The following is a 10,534-nucleotide window of genomic DNA, read 5'->3' as shown; positions in this document are numbered from 1 at the left end:
GTAGTGGTCCAGGATTAGCAGCAGCAATTTGCAGACCTCACACAGTTCTCTGAGGAGATGTGCAGATGAAGCTAGAGGAGTCAGGGGTCCTTTTTTCCCTGGGTATGCTCATTGGGTGTGGAAAAATGAGATGGAGAGCGCTGACTCAGCACTGTAATAGGAACATATTTTTATTCTTTGTTAGTTTTTCCTCTTAATTTTCCCTCCTGTTAATGGAAGCATGAGGGAAAAGTTGGAAAATATTTTTTTTTTATTTTGTTTCCTATTGTGGGAACTAAAGGGTTATAAAGCTGTACTCTAAAAAGTTCGCAGTTAGTTCTATTCAGGGACAAAAGTTATTTAGGATGGGCTGTAGTTTAATGTGGTTTTTTGGTTTTCTTATGTACTATGAAATAAGAAAAAAATTGTATTAACTACTCAGGAACTTTAATAAATCTCAAATATGTTGTGGTCTACAAAGAGGCTCATTCAAAGAAACCTCATGCAGTGAAAATGAGAATGGAGGATAATGCAGCTGCTTTTTTCCCCGTGTAAAACTCTCTTTTCTTTTAAATTTCTTATAGGCATTATGAGAAAAGCGGGATTTTTAGGAAGAATTTGAATGAAGGGAAGGTGCTGATTTGGTGAACTAGTTTGTGTAGGGAATTCCACACCAAATGGGGTCATTGGGAGGTGCATAAGTGGAGTATTGAGCCTGTCATTGATGATGCAGAGGAGGGGATTATGGCATGGAATGAAATGTAGAACTGTTAGCACTAAAGCTGCTAAATAAGGGGTATGTGTCTGTTCTTAAACTATTTGGTTACTTTTATTCATAAAACCAATTCATAACTTTTCTACAAGTTATTTCCATGATAGAACTGTTGCCCCATTATTGATCATTGCACGCTTGATAAGATTGTCTGTACAGTGCTTGCATTTTATATATATTAAGTTAAGACCAGCTTTCTGTTTAAAGCTTGACCTTTTAAGTGCTCTAAAATCCATACAGTTGATTGGATTGCCTTGAAATTTGGTGTCCCTCATGAGAATGCAGGGTTCTGTTAGCAGTCCAAATTTGGGGACATTTAATCAAGGGGTTCCCAACTTATGGTATCCAGAAAAAACAGCTTTGCTTAAAGTTAACATTCTGGCAATGTATTTTTGTTCACAGATAGAAATCAAACCAGGGTCTCATAAGTTCAAGGGTTACTCCAATAGAATACATGGCACCCACCGACCCATTGGGGGAAATCAAATTAAAACATTATTTCAGAAAGAGTTGGCTTTTCTAGTTAACTTCTTGAGAAGGCTCACACACCTAATGGATTATACTGAGCATGTATTCAGAGAGGCGCTAACTATCTGGAAAACTATCTCAAATCACAGGACTTAGCTGGTTCTGAGGGCATCAATGATTATCAAATCCAAGCAAGGCCTCAGGTACTGAGAGTTTGAATCTAACCCAGGTATAAATCTGAAGTTTAAAAAAAAAAGGGGGGGGGGCAGGTATATTGCTCCAGTCTACCTCTATCAAAGGAGGGTTTTATTTTGGGGGAAACAAAATGTGAGTACCTTAGAATATTGAGACAGTGCTGAAACTTTTTGATAAGAAACACATTCAAGTACTCACTGGGAGGAGAGGGATGATTAGTTGGCACAAAAGTGGGTGGTAATAGTGGAAGAGAGGGTTGGTTCTGCAGCAAGGGATAGAGATAAAAGGGTGGTAGGGGAGGGAAGAGGGTCTGGGGGCTCAGGTAAAGGGGAATGGGAGAGGAGAAGACAGGAGGTGTTGGAGTATATGATGAGTAGTAAAGGAAGTTGGGGATAGGGGGGAGGAATCAGCCCTGAATTCTCCCCTTCCATGTGTGCTGGAATCTTGGGGAGCCCTTCTCCCCTGCAGGGATCTGAGCCCCTCTCACTTTCAGCTATATGTTCTGGGGGACCCTGCTCCTCTTGGGTGTCTGAGCCCCTCTCCCTGCTCCTCCATGTGAGCTGGGATCTGGAACGGGGGGACTGACGGTAACAAATTTAAACATCTGAAATCCCCTCCCAAAAAGTTAAGATACACATCACCCCTATGTAGGGTTGATGGAGGCTGGCCAGAGTGTGTGTGGGAGGGGCAGGCTGGGTGGATCCCCCGGCCTGGCTGGGGAAGCCTAGCTAAAGCAGAAACAGGAGTCACAGCTAGAGCAGAGTAATGGGAGTGAGGGGCCCAGCTCAACATGCAGCTCAGGCTATATAACCAAGGTAGCATGTGCCCCTCTAGCTGCTGCCTGTGATATGAATACACAAAGCACAGGATGGGAGACAGCAAGGAACAAGTTCTTATATGTTAATTCTACATTGCCAACCAATGGCTTAACACGATGAGCTGGGGAAAGGAGCACTACAGAATCACATAGCAACCATGTGGTGCGGTGGAAAGACGACCTATTAGGTGACCTTGGGCAAGTCAATTTATCTTTTTGATCCTCAGTTTTCCCATCTGTAAAATGGGGATAATGATGTAAAGTTCTTTGAAATCTACTGATGTAAAGCACTATATAAACCCCAAGTCTTTTAATTATTGCCTAGCCACAGTAGCATATCAACTGCAAACTTGATAAGAACAATTGCCTAACTGACCAGCTGCCTCCAGAACATGCCCTTGTAGCCATAGGTGCCCACGCAGTGCTCTGCCTCTGTTTTCCCCTTCTTCTGGGCTTCTTAAACAAACTCCACACAGTCCAAATGAAATTAAACATTCCCCACCTGGGGTCCAATTTATTCAGTCCTCAGGGCCACTGGCCCTCCAGGCCCCAAACCCAATTCAGTGTCTCTCTCCCGGTAATCCAAAATAACAAAGTTTTTTCAAAATAGAACAAAAACTCACTGTTCTTATCCAAGTTTCAGTTAGTCACAGCCTCTCCTCCACAAGGGTCTTTCTTTCTGCCTCCCAGCTCCTCAAGTTTGTTCTTCTCCACAGGCCTTCCCTGCTGAACTTTCTGACTTCCAACAGCCTCTGCAGGTATTGCCACAGTTTCCTCTAAGGCGGGGCTCATTCTGTAATCAATGTTGGCTAGCACCAGCCCTCCAACCAGAAAGGGACAAACCATGGTTTTACAGGCCATTAACTCCTAACAACAAGTGTTTATTTTTCTGTTTAAAAACCTAGGAAATTAAATAGCAAAAAAATTGTTAATACAAAGTTAAGGTTGCCTGGTGATAGCTCATGCCCTTCCAGAACATAGAGTTCTGCAAAACTCAAACTTCTGAAGACCAGGAAATACAGAGTGACGATAAATGCTCACACAACCTTAACTCTGTTCTTGTTGAGCAACACCTCCCAACACTCAGAACACATATACTCTGCCTTTTCACTTGCTACTTGCAATTGCTCTACTCTCAAACTCTGAGCCTATGCCCAGACAGAATACCACAGTTGTAAAATGTAGAACCACTTCATACTCTTTGTAGAACCCCTTCATATTTGCACATAGGATACCATCTAAAAAATCTATACTTTCCTCTACCCTTCATTAAATCCACAGACTGATCTCATATCCCACCTTGCTACTGAAGTACCAATGGCAAGGCACCAGTAGCTGCTATTGACCTGTATTAAACTGATGCAGACTGTGAACTTCAAGGTATGTATGCACCTCTCTCCTTAGCTGTTGCTCCGCTATAATTTAATAAACTAAGACGTCAGTGCTGCAAATGGATGTACTACCACTTGTGCAGAGTTTCAGGGAAGTCAATGGGATTCCATGCAGGCACAGGGATTTGTGCTAGTTCATCTATTGCAGGATCAGGTTCCTAGTGTGGCCTGACTCGAGTCATCCTCATTCAGCTGCTGTACCAATCAAAAGGTGCTTCAGCTGTCAAGTCTTGGAATGCAACACACACTCATATAAATGTTACAATCCAGTCCTCTGAGGTGACAAAAATAGCACTATTCTCTCTTGAATTGAATGCATGATGTTTGAGTTCAGATTGTATTACTTAGATTTAGGATGATATAAGGGGTCAGCATTTTTTCCTGTACATATATTTTTGAAGTACAGTATGTGTGGCATGTAAATAGTGCTCTATTTTTCATTTAAAGACTATGTAAAGTATCAGAATCTGGCTAAAATTATATTTTACTCCCTAAAGATTGTTAAATAGTCTGAAGAAATAATTTGATGAAAAATTATGATGGGCCCAATTCTGCAACAGACTCTGTATGGGTGGAGCCCCAACAGGTTTCAGTGGGGCTCTGTCTGGACATGGGCCTGCCTGTGTGGAGTCAGTTGCAAGATCAGGGCCTGTTTCTATAAAGAATTATAACTTGGATTGTTTGAATTTAAGATGACAATTAATTTAGGTTAACTGTTTTTAATACTGATATATCTAAATACTAACAAAGTGTAGGGTGTCTTTAAATTAAGGCTATAGTCCTGCAATCGAAACCATTTAGGTGGATCCTTGCCACCATCCTGAGCCCCATTGACTTGAACTCAATTTGATTATAGGATCAGGTCTTAATGTATTAGGCCTCAATCCTGCAATGAGTTCTGCACAGATGGATCCCTGTGCTTATGCTCCTGGCTCATTATAGCATAGGGCCTAAGTTTTCTGAGAATCTTATTACCAGATACATAGATTCATCCGAGTAATACAACTGTACTCTTACAAAGTTTTTCCTGGTCTCAATTGCTTCATTGTTTTTCCAATCACAAGGATAGCTTCCCCAAATCCTCCTTTATTGGAACAAATGGTGGCTGATTCAAAGACTGTACTTCAGCTGTCTTTCATCATCCAAATGAGATAAGCTCCCAGCAAGATGTATTCAAGACATTAAGATTCAAGCTGTGGTATCCTGTATGAAGAGATCTACATTTCTGAAGCAGTTTTGACAGCTGTGACTTAGAGTTGCCACTAGTATGGATGCTTAATCTGTTTACTTGAAATTGGGGCTCTGATGCTATTGAAGAGTTTTCACATGCTTCCTTTTGCTGTAGTGTGTGGCACTTTTTAGATTCTAGGAAAATAAAATCATACAAAAGGCTTTACAAATATCAGAAATAGACAGTTTGAGCTATATTGTGACATTCAAGCCATGGCTTGCATTGGAGGAAGGGGAAATGGGTTGCACAGCTGTGAAAGTCATTCTGGCTGATTCGGAAGAGCAAGGAGCACGTACCAGAGCAGGAGCTCTGCTGCTGTTCGAGAGGGTGCAGCATAGGTATTCTCAGTTATGTTGGCCAGTGTGGAAGAGGAATATGTCCTTGCCCTCTTTGAGACATCTATCACTGCCAGCAGTGCTAGATTCATGCCAACTTTGTCCTTATTGCAACTGTAGCCTAGCTCCCAGCACAATGGGCAGAGGAGAGGCTTGCTGTATTCCTCTCCCTCTTACTGTACACAGAGAGATACATTTTGAGCTCTTATATTGATTTTGATAACTTATTACCTTTGTTTGGCCTCATCCATGTCTAAGCCACTGTCTTTAAGGTCTACAGCAGAAATGGAGACTAAAGTCCTTTATCTAAAAACTGCACAGTTTTTAGATAGTGCAGAGGTGGCCCCCCCCCCAGGGACTCCTGCCCCATCCAACCCCCCGTTTCCTGACGCCCTCCCTCCCCAGGACCCCTGCCCCATCCACCCCCATTCCTAATATCAGATATACAAAAACCTGTAGGAGAACACTTCAACCTCCCTGGACACACAATAGCAGATTTAAAGGTAATCATCCTGCAGCAAAAAAACTTCAGGACCGGACTCCAAAGAGAAACTGCTGAACTTCAGTTCATTTGCAAATTTGACACCATCAGCTCAGGATTAAACAAAGACTGTGAATGGCTAGCCAAAAGCAGTTTCTCCTCCCTTGGTTTTCACACCTCAACTGCTAATAGAGGGCCTCATCTTCCCTGATTGAACTGACCTCGTTATCTCCAGACTGATTCTGGCCTGCATATTTATACCTGCCTCTGGAAATTTCCACCACATGCATCTGATGAAGTGGGTATTCACCCACGAAAGCTTATGCTCCAATACATCTGTTAGTCTATAAGGTGCCACAGGACTCTTTGTTACTTTTTACAGATCCAGACTAACATGGCTAGCCCTCTAATAGTTGATTTTATGTAGACCACCGAACAGTGTTAGATGACTGGTCATGACCAGCTTTTTTTCTCCCTCCCTTTCTGCGTCTCTGTGTGTTATCTCAGAGCTAGTAGCCTTCATATGAACTTGAATGAAAAGTTTTGAACTCACAGATAGTTGCTTAGTGTTCTAAGATGAATGATCAATGAAAGCGGCAGCTCCATCTTCAACCAATGGAGAATTTTAAAGAAAGATAATCACCAGGATGCTTTACAGCGAGCCCAACCCTGCAATCTCTCCACCATGTCCCCTAACATGCTGATCTCCTCCTACTCTAGTAATGCCCCTGCTCTGCTCCTCTAGTAGCCAACTTACACCAGCTAGGATCTCTCCCATTATGTAAAAAGAAAAGTTGATATTACAGAGTTCCCAGGACAAACTACTAGCAGCAAAAGAGGAAGACAAGAACGATTAGTATCAAACTCAGACGATGTTCTATTTCTCATGCCGGTATTGTAAGACTGCACAGGGGCCTGCCCATCCCCCAGTGTAAATTAGAACAGTCTCGGGGTGCTCTGATTAATGGTCTATTTCCTGTGACCTTTGGAAGCAGGGAATACTTATAGTGGAGTGTACTCCAGCCATCTATCCAACATACCCGTTCTGTCCCCTGTGAAGGGGGTTGGGAGCAGGGCTCATATAGAAACCTTACACTAGCTCTGCACCAGCTGAGAAGGCTCCCTTCACAAGGAATATTCTCAGAGGTCCATTTCTGCCTCCTCTTATCATAACTGAGAATGAGGCCCATAACACCTGATCTTGTAAAACATTCTCATTTACTTCACTGGGAGCAGGATTGGACTCAAAATTAGTCATGACAAAAATTAATAACTTTGTTTAGTTAAATACTATTTTCTTCATATATAGTGGGACCATGAATTTCCAAGGAGGATTAAATATATGTAATACATAGAAAAATGTAGTGACAAGCTACTTTTAAAACAAGAAGGAAATGAGGAAACATTATAAAGAAATCAAAATTTCTAATCAGGGTAATCTTTAACTAGCTGTAACTGAAACTGAATTTTCTTCACAGTAGTCAGAAACATTCTCCTTTGCTGTTTGAGTACATCTGTAAAATTTCAGGCAAAACTAACAAGCCAGAGTTATAAGAGGGATCAAATACAGCTTTATTAATGGAATCTGGCAGCAAACTTAACTGTGGAGAAGCTACTGCCTATCTGTATCTCTTCTGTGCCATTATTACAGGATTGGCCTCTGAATGTGTTAATCCCACTGGTATAACAAAATATAGTTTTCAACAAATCCAATAAAACTTTTAAAGATTAATGAGTTGAAGACTGAATTCTTAAAATTAATAAACCCCAAAACATGGAACAAGTACCTTGTTATAATCTGAAAGTTTTTATCAAATTGAAGTGAAATGATTGGCTAGATTGGATGAGTTCTCTTTCCCTCTTTGAAATTCACTGCTCTTTTCTTGGAAAGTGAAATTTCAGGTATCTCCTGGAGTAATAAACAGAGTAACTTCTTGATCTTTAATGGCATTTTGCCTCTTTCAATTGTTAAGCAAATTAAGATATGATATATAGTAATTCATCTAAATTTTCTTCTCTTTTCAGCTACCCTTGTGCTGCCTCACTACAGTTAGTAACTTTCCAGATTGTTGTCTTCTTATAGTTCTCTTGTCAATAAGGTTTTATGGATGTGTAGTAGCTATTCAAAATGAAGTGTTTACAAATGGCATCTAATTTTTTAAAATTTTATTTTACCTTGAAGCGGTCTTCAAATTTCATGTAAGTAAAGCCACCAGTGTGGGCTCAGATTTAAATTTCTTATAATTATTTTACAAAATGTACCAATAGGTGTAGAATGCACCTTCAGGTTACTTTGCTGTAAGGCATGTAGTTTGCATTCAGTGAACTTGTTTCTCCTTTGAAAGATAAATGAAGGCAGGAGCTACTGAAGAATCTATGAAAAAAATATTTCAGAGCCTTGATCTGTTTTCTATATCTACACTGTCAAAGAGCAGTCAACCACAGGCACACAGAGGCAGTGTTAATGGAGGAGAAGGCTGAGATATTTCTGGTGGATATTTGAAATGTGATGGCCTGGATTTTCTTCACATTCATTCTCCTTAGTACTTGCTGTGATGTCGACATATAAGAGCTGCTTTCATCAAAGCTAACACAAGTGCTAGAGATTTCTATAAGTGGTGAAATGTCTTATTCAGGGTACTATCGTTCTCTCTTATACTATATCCCTCCTTGTTAGAAATTACCTGGACTGGACTGGTGAAGTGAGGCATGTAAACTAAGGGTAATTTACAGCTACAGTAATAATGCTTTTTGATTTTCTCCTTTTTGTCAGTCCTACATACTGTCCTCCTTTCTCCCATCATGCTCAGATCCATCGAGTAGGCCAATTTTGAATTGCAATTTTCTTAAGGACTATTTGATTGAGGTAGAAGGGCTTAGCTTAATTGGAGCTCAGCTTAATGTGGTCATAATGATGATAAAGATGACAGGGACACATCAATTATGTGTGTCCTCAGTATCTTTAGGACTATGGACTAATGCTGCCTGGCAAAAAATTACAATTACCTAGAAGGAGTTGCATAAGCAGCCAGATGTTTGTTGCCTTGTTACTGTATCTTTCATGATGAATCATTTTTATTAGAGGACTATAACACATGTAATATTGACATAAAAGGATATATTTTCATAATAGACAAACAGATTTATTGCTTTGTTTTGTTTTGTACCTGCCATATACGGATTTAAAACTGTATTCCCCCTATCACTGCACTTTTTTCTAATTGCATGTAGTGCATTATCAGTTGTGCAGTCATTGGCTGCAAGAGAACTTACCTATCCCAACATAGGTGTCCTCAAAATATTATAGATAGGTAGATATGATCGATGCTCTTGATACTTCAGTAATCAGTTACGCATTTTTCACAGCATTCACCATCTACTTATTACAAAATTCAGACAATTATGAATACTTCAGGAGCAGCATATAAAACTACAAGCAAAGCAACTGAGAGAAAAGAGTGAAGTGGAGATTGGCGGGGAGGCTCTCACTTGAATACCTGGGTGCTGCTGGCAGGGCTTTCTTGCTGGGCTGCACTTAACTTTGTAATTTTCTTCCCTTCTTTGTTTGAATGAACCGGAATCAGCTGACCTGCAGGACAGATTGTAAGGCCTATCTAATCCCTTTGGTATTTTTGAGAGGTATCTATTTTGAAATGACATTATGTGTGAAAACAGTGAAACTGTGTTGTTGTTTAATTTATGTATAGGAACACAGATGTCACTATCAGACATTTTATGCATGATAACTGTACCTTTTTTCCTCTGGTAAAATATGTAATAATCCAGTACTACGATACTAGTCCAACTTTTGATCGCAGATAGCCCCCTGTAGGGTAACTCGTGCTTAAAGTTAAGTTGTTTGCACAATTGGGGCCTGTAAGCGCATGCCCTCACCTCTACATGTCTCCTCGGGCCTGGATGCAGCATTGCAGGCGATTTTGCCTCTTGTACCCCTTTGGTGGCCACTTTCTGTTGCAGAGACCACTCCCAGCCAGTCTCTTTCCCAGGCTCTATCACTGGGCTCTTCTGTGGCTCAGCCCTCCAGCCAACTCACACAACAGGTCCAGTTCCCTTCTAGGGTTCAGCTCTAAACAAAAGATCCTTTACCCCTCCCACACTCGACTCCCGAAATAAAAGGCCTTGGGCTTGACTTCAATTCCTTTTCCCACATAGGTCCTAGCTCGGGACACCTCTCCATCAGAGAGACCTCTCTTCCCTCCCTAGCTGCCTTCCCCCATCTACTTATATGACTTAGCTCTGCCTTCTCTAGCCAGGAGGTAATTCGTTACCTCCCCAGGTGCATATCATGACTAATTGGGTCCTTTCACTTGCATTTCAGGTACTGGGGATTAAGCCTTATCACACACCCTTTATTTCAAGGTAGTACCCATTAGGGTACTTTCCCTGAATTACTGTTCTGAGCCCCGCAGTCTTGCAGCTCTTCTTCCAAGTCATGTATCCAGGTGAATAAATGTTATTTGGCAGGAGACCATCTTGATAATGTTCTTTCCAGTATTTTTTGTCTTGTCCAGGGCCCCCTCTGCATCTTGGAGATCCTGCATTTGTGTACTCTCTACTGCTGGTCGAGCCTCTTGTGGTTACCTTTGGGCTGGCAGGTCAGCATCCACAATCAGGTCAGCTGCTCTGGTCTCCTCACTCAGGACATCTGTCTTCCACAAACATCATCCAGTTTGTTTCCTCTCCCTCAAGGGCCTGCTCTTGGCTTCCAGGGATTGAGGCCCCATTGTCACATAGTTTTATGGTTTGCAGTGCAACTAGCGCTCATTCAAGTTGCTGATGACAATTTTTTTCATACACCAGGTCTAGTCTTGTCTGAACCATTTCTTGTTCTTGTTTTGCTGCCT

The sequence above is a fragment of the Emys orbicularis genome, chromosome 8 (assembly GCF_028017835.1).
Source record: "Emys orbicularis isolate rEmyOrb1 chromosome 8, rEmyOrb1.hap1, whole genome shotgun sequence".
NCBI classification, from domain to species: domain Eukaryota; kingdom Metazoa; phylum Chordata; order Testudines; family Emydidae; genus Emys; species Emys orbicularis.
This window is presented reverse-complemented; position numbering follows the sequence as displayed.